Genomic DNA, 7,314 nt, shown 5'->3' with positions numbered 1-7,314 from the left:
AAGAGGAGAGAAGAGAATGGAAGGGAAGGGAAGAGAAGGAAGGGAAAGGAGGGGAGGAGGAGGGAAAAGAAGGGAGGGGAGGGATGAGAAAGGAAGAGGGGCTGGGGTAGGATCTAGGAAAGGAGACTGAGAAAGAGCAGTCAGACAGCATTGGCACCCCGACTCTCCAGGATCTTATGATGAGGGAGGTGTGAGCTGAGAGAGGCAAAGCGCGGCGTGTCAGCCTACACAGAGTGTTTGCTCTACGGAGTGGCATCTTAGGGATGAGGGTGGCCGGGAGTCTGGGTCAGTGAGTACCAGCAGTGGGTCTCTACGGCTCCCTCGGATCCACACTGGCCAACTCTGGGCCTTCAGGATTATTGGGGTGGGAGGGGGTAGAAGACTGGGCAGCTATGGGGTGTCCTCACAGGCTCTCTCACTATGCTGTGGCCCTCATCTCTTTTCCTCCTCAGGATGAGCTCTGTCTTCCCCAGCTTCCCCAGCCAGACCTGCTGTTGTCCATCTGGTGTTCTCACGAGGAGCAGAAAGGCTGGCGGGATGGAGGTGGGGGTGGGGGAGGCTGTTAGGAAGGGAGCTGGTGGAGCTGGAAAGAGGGAGGTTGTGGGAGAGGCTGGTGGGGGGAGGCTGGCAGAAGGAAGCTAGAGGAGGTGGCAGGAGGGAGGCTGAGGGGCAGCTAGGTGGTGTAGTGGATAGAGTTCTGGCCTTGGAGTCAGGAGGACCTGAGTTCAAATCCGGCCTCAGACACTTGACACTTACTAGCTGTGTGACCCTGGGCAAGTCACTTAACCGTGATTGCCTCACCAAAAAGAAAAAAAAAGGAGGCTATGGAGGAAGCTGCAAGGGAGGCTGGCAGGGGGGAGGTTGATGGGCACGTGGCTTGCAGCGGCACTGACACTGTTTCAGAGGTTTCCTTTCCCGGAGCCCTGGCAGGAAGGAACAGGCCTTGAAGGCAGAGTTTCCCTTAGTTCGTCCTCCCCCAGACAGTGCAGCAGTCTTTTGGCAGAGGACCACTGACAACCTTCATTTTCTTTTCTGGGAGGTTTCTGCCTTGCTCCTCTGTCTCCTTCTTCAAGGTCTGGGTTTCTTCTCTTTCCTCCTCTCTCTGTCCCCTTCCTCATTCGTGCTCTCCTTTGATTCTGAGGCTGGTATAGTGGAGAGTGCTGGAGTCAGTGAGACCTGAGTTTGAATCCTACCTTAGACACTTAGCACTCTCTGTGCCTCAATTTCCTCTTCTGCAAAATGGGGATCGTAATAGCACCACCCTCCCAGAGATGTCGTGGGGATCAGTTGAGAGGTGTGTAGACTGCTTTTCTTGCTGCTGTTACTTTGGGCTTCACAGCCACCACTAGGCAGATGATGCCCAGCTCTCTTTGCCCCTCCTAACCCATCTCCTATGCTCCACACCCACATCCCCAGCTGGCTGTTGGACCTGAATGTCCTGCTGGCTTCTTAAATTCAATCCATCCCACACCCAGTCCATCCACTCTTCTCCTGGTGTCCTCATTTCTGCCTGAGGTACCACCATTCGCTGCATTTTCTGTGAGCTAACTTCGACTCTCCCCTTTCTCTCGTTTCCAATCCAGGCAGTTACTAAATCCTCTGTCCCCACATCCACTCACCTCGAATAGGTCCCATTTCCCACCTGCTTGGACTTGGCTTCCCACCTCCATCCTCTGCCCTCCCATTCACCTTGTAAGTACCTGCCATCTGCCTTGGGCACTGATCCAGTCACCTCCTCTCATCTCCAATCATCAGTAGCCCCCCATTACCACTAAGAAAAGTTTCACCTCCTTAAGCTTAGAATTTAGGGCCCCTACAATCTCTGCCTTTCCTCCAAAGACCTGATGCTCCAAACATGTCATCCTTCCAAACCACCTCCCGAGTGGAGTGGGCGTCCTCAGGAGGAAGTGAGTTCCCCTTTCCTGCAGGACTTTGAACTGAGGGTGGATGACCACATGGCAGGGAAGTCCTAAAGAGGAGTTTTGTTCAGGGCTGGGTGGAATGCCTCAGCTTCACTCATTCACCCATTAATTTACTCACTCACTCACTCCTTCATTCATTCAAAAAGCATTTGGTAAGCCCCTGCCACGTGCTGGGTATTGGGAACAGAGCCATACCCCAGCAGCGCCTGGCCTCTGGGAGTTTTCCTCTCTCTCAGTCTTGAAGGGATTGACCCCCTCTGGTGCACTATGACTTGCCCTTTAGTTAACTCCAATGCCCCCTCCCTGACAGGGCTGGTGGGTATTCCCTTCGTCCTCCGACTTCACTTAACACACAAATTCATGCACTCCTTCATTCATATAGTCAGCAAACATTACTCAGGTGGGCACTTTGGTTCAGGGCATTGGGGATATCCGAAGGTGAGTCACAACAGGCTCCTTTCCCTTAAAGGGCTCACACTCTAGGGGGATGGGAAGACGCTTATGCAGGTGAGTCACTAGCCTGGTATCCGAGGTCAGAAGAGACCTCACAAGGGGGTCATCCTGTCGAACCTGCCTCCCGATGGAGTATCTGGGCCCACCCCATCCCCTCCAGGCCAGGTAACTTTCTCCTTCCCATCCTCTCTGGCTCTCTGGAAACAGAGACTGGAGGTCAGGAAAGTGGCCGGGAGCTGGAAGGTGAGGCCGCCTTCCTTTAAGTTGCTCTGATGTGAGGAAGGGTCCAGACAGAAGGAGAGGGCCTGGCACCTACGGAATCCTGAGCCCATCCCCGCTGCTGCTGGCGGGGGCCTCCTTGGGCAGCTTTGGGGGCAGGACCCCACCCTTCTTGGCCTGTAGATCAGAGAGCCCACCAAGGCCCCCCCCCCAAGACAAAATTCACTAGCTTATTATGGTGTATTTGGGGATATTCATTACACTGCCCAATGTCATCTGTGATATTTGCAGCATCCAAAAGGGACGATTTTGGTATTTTAATTGCCTGGTCATCCCAAGCAGCTCAGCCTGAGTGAGAGGGGTGTGATGCAGAGAACAGTGGATGCAGAGCCTGCCACCTGGGATGGAAGACCAGCTCTGCCTCCTGGGGATCCCCTGTGTGACCTCCTGTGTAACTGCTGGTGTAGCCCCCTGTGTAGCCGCCCCCCTCCAGTGTAACCCCTGTGTAGCCTTAGGGAAGGCCCTTCCTTCTCCGCCTTAGCACCCACAGGTGAAACGAGGAGCTGACTCAGGGGCTCTCAATCTCTTCTAGCCTTGGAGCCTTCAGATACACCCTCCCGTCAGCCCTGCTGCCTGCTCTTTCCTTAGTTCTCCAAGACCTAAGTTTCCTGAGGTCTTTTTTCTTTTTGAGGGTGACATGAGTTCAGGCTAAGTGCCCCCCTGGGCTTTGGCTCACCCTCCCTTTCACTTTCAGGGTGCCCTCCACACTCTAAAGTCCTCCTGCCAACGGGCTGAGCCCCAGAAACCCGGCAGGGCCACACATCGTCACTCCATCTCCCTCTGGGCAAGTCTGACCAGGTGCCCTCAGGAAGCTTCTATCCAAACTCCAGCCTCTGGTTTCCGGGGTGTGCCATCACCTGTTATGCAGAGGAGCAGCCCTGAGGAGTCCACTTGGACGCCCTGTCTTTGGGCAGGGCTCAGCCAGGCTCCTGTCCTCAGCAGGAGGTCATAGCTTTCCCCGCTCCTGAGCTTGCCCACTCTGCTGGGAAGAAACAGCTCCCAAAGGCAGGCGAGCCCCTTTCCGCCTGGAGGTGTTGGGATGGGTGTGGATCCACACACTAACAATGGAAAGCCCATGGTCAGGCAATTTTAAAAAACAGACCCAGAGTAGCCCTCCTCGACTGACACAGTTCACATCCAGCTAATGAACTGGGGGGGGGGGGGGGGGAAGGGGGGGGGATGGGGCACCCCTAGAGATTTAAGGATGGGAACCCCAGAGGCTCGATGGAGGGATCACCACTAGAGACTCAAGGGGGAGTATCCCTGGTGCTCGAAGGAGAGAGCATCCCAGAGACTTGAGGGAGCATCACTAGATATTCAAGGGGGAGCACCCCTAGAAACTCAAGGGGAAACACCCAGAGGCTGGAGAGAGGGAGCACCCCGGAGGCTCTCTCTTGGTGCAAAGCCACTCAGCCGTCCAGTTCACACAGGTCATAGGCAGGGCTTACCTAGCTTTAGCAGACCTGTCTGGCCTCCAAGCAGATATCAGCAGCCAAGAGGGGAGGAGGGGATGATCAGAGAGATAGCCCGGGGACAGTCTGGTCTGTTGGAAATGAGAATGAGCTTTGATTCTAGACCCTTGGTGAGCCTGGATCAGGCTCATTAGCCTCAGTTGGACGCTGAATGGTCAGGCAGGGTGCCAGGGTGGAGATCTGAGTGGGAGCATGAGGCAACTTAAAGGCACAGGGCCCTCTAGGAGCAGGGCTGGGCTCCCAGGCTATTCTGCAGATTGACATTAGGACTTTGACAGGGCATCTCTGCCTGGGCATCCGGCCATGGTGGAACAGCTTTTCTTGTCTCCACATGCCTGTGGCTGAAAGCTATTTTGTGGGGCTTCTGCTCAGATCATAATTAATAACAACAATATTAATTCTCTTAGCACCTTCAAGTTGGAAACTGCTATTACATATGGTCTCATTTAATTTTCACAGCAGCCCTGGGCATTAGGCACTATTATTACTCCTATTTTACAGATGAGGCAACTGAGGAAGGCAGAGATTAAGAGACCTGGCCAGGGTCACACAGCTAGTGAGTATACAGGGGAGCACCGGAACTCAAGTCCAGTGCTTTATTGGCTGCACCACCTCACTGCCTTGTTGGCAAATACTCCCATAGGGAAGGATGCAGGTTCACTGTGTCTAACTCTTGTGTCAGAGTTTTTCTTCTGACATGAACAAACCGGGCACCAATTTGTGGGGATTCTCATTCTTTAGCCAATAGGTGTCAAACATGCTGCCGGAATGTGGCCCACAACACTCTTGAGTGTGACCCAAACCAGATTCAAATGTCATTCCATTCTGGTTTTAATGTGGTGACGTACTGATATTTTTTTAAAAGAAATCTATAAACATGTGGTTTTCTAAGTCAATTTGCAGCTCTCAGGGACCATTATGTCAAGCCTGATGGCCCCCAATTCCATTTGAGTTTGACACAAATGCTCTAGCTCCTTGTTCCCACCCATGACTCCTGAAAATTATTTGTCTGATGCAAGCTGGGATGTTGCCACCAAATCCCCTTACAAGCATCCGGATCACAAAGCTCAAAAAAGAAACCCACGAATGGACAAGTTGCAGAACTTGTTCATAAGATTCATGTCAAAGCCTATAGTAATGCTCCCCAATGAGCAAAGCCTTCCCCAGAGGCCGGTAAACTGATGGCTTCCGTCTCCCATATGGCCTCTCCCTGGGGGTCTCCTCCTTGCAATCCTCCTTTAGCCCAGGAGAAGCGTCTAAGGTCCTACAGGACTCAGCCTGGGGTGCAAATCCACCTGAGCTGTCTCTTCTACAAGTCCCTTTGTACTTTCCTGTGCTCTCTGACCCAGGGTAGGCAGTCACCTCTCGGGGAGCTCTCCCTCAAAGGAAGGGAAAGGGCTCCCAGAGACCCCTAGTCCCAGCCAGGGAATGCCCCCCCCATCTCTCTTGTTCCAGGCAATGGCCTCTGCACCTCTCTTCAGAGGTTCTGATTCTGCCTCTTTTCACCTCGTCAGGGCAGGACAGCAAGTCTACCCTTCAGGAGGACCCACCCTCCCCACAGCCTCTTACAACCTCGCCTCTAGAATCTGGAGAGATCACACTGGAATCCCATTTTGTTTTCTGTGACCGCACCTGGCTTCCCATGATCCTGCCGCGTCTGGAATGGGAGAGATCAGAGGGGAAAGCTGCCCACAGCATCGCAGGAAGAACAATTGGGGTTTTGTGATTCCCACTGTCCCCTCCATGTTTGTTCTAGCACAAAGGATGACCACCATGATCTCATTTTCTCATCTTTGTGAAGGAGTTCAGCTAAAAATCACCTGGGGCAAGTCATTATCCTGCTATTATTTCTTAGCCTTACTGTTTGGAAGACTATTGTGGAGTTGTATAAAATGGCTGCTGTTTTGGAATGAAGGAGAACCACGGGGCTGTAAGCGCATCTTTTTAGGCTTCTGACAGCACCATCGACCCTCCTCCCACAGCGGGCGGGGGAGGTGTCCCTCATCCTGCTCCCAGTGGTTCTTATGTCATCTGCTAAGTCTCTTTGCTTCAAAAGTTTCTCATACCACATAGTTTAGAAACTATGAGTATCTGGTATGACAACATGGAGCAGTTGATAGTGCGCTGGACTTGGAGTCAGGAAGATCTGAGTTCAAATCTATCCGCAGACTTCACTAGCTTCGAGGCGCTGGGAAAGTCACTTTAGCCCCCAGTCTCAGTCTCAGTCTCCTCATCTGCAAAATGGGGCTAATAAGGGCACCTACTTCCCGTAGTTGTAGACAATATTTGTAAAGTGCTTTGCAAACTTTAAAACACTGTATACATGCTCGCTATCATTATGGCAACGTTGTTTAGAATATTGTTACAGGTGTTGTATCCAGGGAATGTTTGGCAACAATTTTGCTGGTGATAATTGTCTCAAACATATAAGGAACTGAGTCAAATTTGTAAAAATAAGAGAACTGAGAATTGGCCAAAAGATAGGAGAGTTTTCAGTAGAAGAAATCAAAGCTATCAGTAGTCACATGCAAAACTGTAAATCACTAATAATTAGAGAAATGTAATTTAAAACAACTCTGAGCCTCACAGCCATCAGATTGGCTAAGGTGACAGAAAAACAAAATGACAAATGCTGGAGGGGTGAGGGAAAATAGGTACACTAATGCACTGTTGGTCGAGTTGTGAACTGACCCAACCATTGTGAAGGGCAATCTGGAACTATGCCCAAAGGGTTATAAAACTATAAATATCCCTTGATCCAGGAGTACCAGTACTATGTCTGTGGCCCAAAGAGAAAAGGATAAGGTGGCTAAGAATTGGAAATTAAGAGGATGCCCATCAACTGGAGAATGCCTGAGCAAGCTGTGGTAAATGATGGTGATGGAACGCTACTGTGCTAAAAGAAACGACCAGAAAGGTTTCAGAAAAGCCTGGGAAGACTTGCATGAACTAGTACAAAGTGAAGTGAGCAGACAAGGGAACAATTTATACAATAACAACACTATAAAGACAAAAAAGATCTGCAAGACTTTGGAATTCTGACCAACACAATGAAGTCAGCAACAATTCCAGAGGACTTGAAGATGAAATATGCTGCCCATCTCCACCTAGAAAACCAAGAGACCCAGAGGACAGATTGAAGCACACACACTCACATATATCATACACATACATACACCCCACACATA

The 7,314-nt window shown here is 51.2% G+C and overlaps 1 protein-coding gene across 3 annotated transcripts in view; it reads right to left on the bottom strand.

The window, feature by feature from the left end:
- Positions 1 to 4,190, bottom strand: part of COL28A1 (collagen type XXVIII alpha 1 chain) — an 86,899-nt gene extending 82,709 nt beyond the window's left edge. For all 3 annotated transcript variants that reach the window (XM_027871979.1, XM_027871981.1, XM_027871982.1), the window contains exon 1: positions 4,103 to 4,190. The gene's annotated coding sequence lies outside the window, so the exon portion shown is untranslated. The remainder of the gene's footprint in view (positions 1 to 4,102) is intronic.
- Positions 4,191 to 7,314: the final 3,124 nt, after the last annotated feature.

The sequence above is a fragment of the Vombatus ursinus genome, unplaced genomic scaffold, assembly GCF_900497805.2.
Source record: "Vombatus ursinus unplaced genomic scaffold, bare-nosed wombat genome assembly UNPS02014799.1, whole genome shotgun sequence".
NCBI lineage: Eukaryota > Metazoa > Chordata > Mammalia > Diprotodontia > Vombatidae > Vombatus > Vombatus ursinus.
The sequence above is the reverse complement of the archived record's forward strand: the minus strand, read 5'-3'. Positions and strand labels throughout refer to the sequence as shown.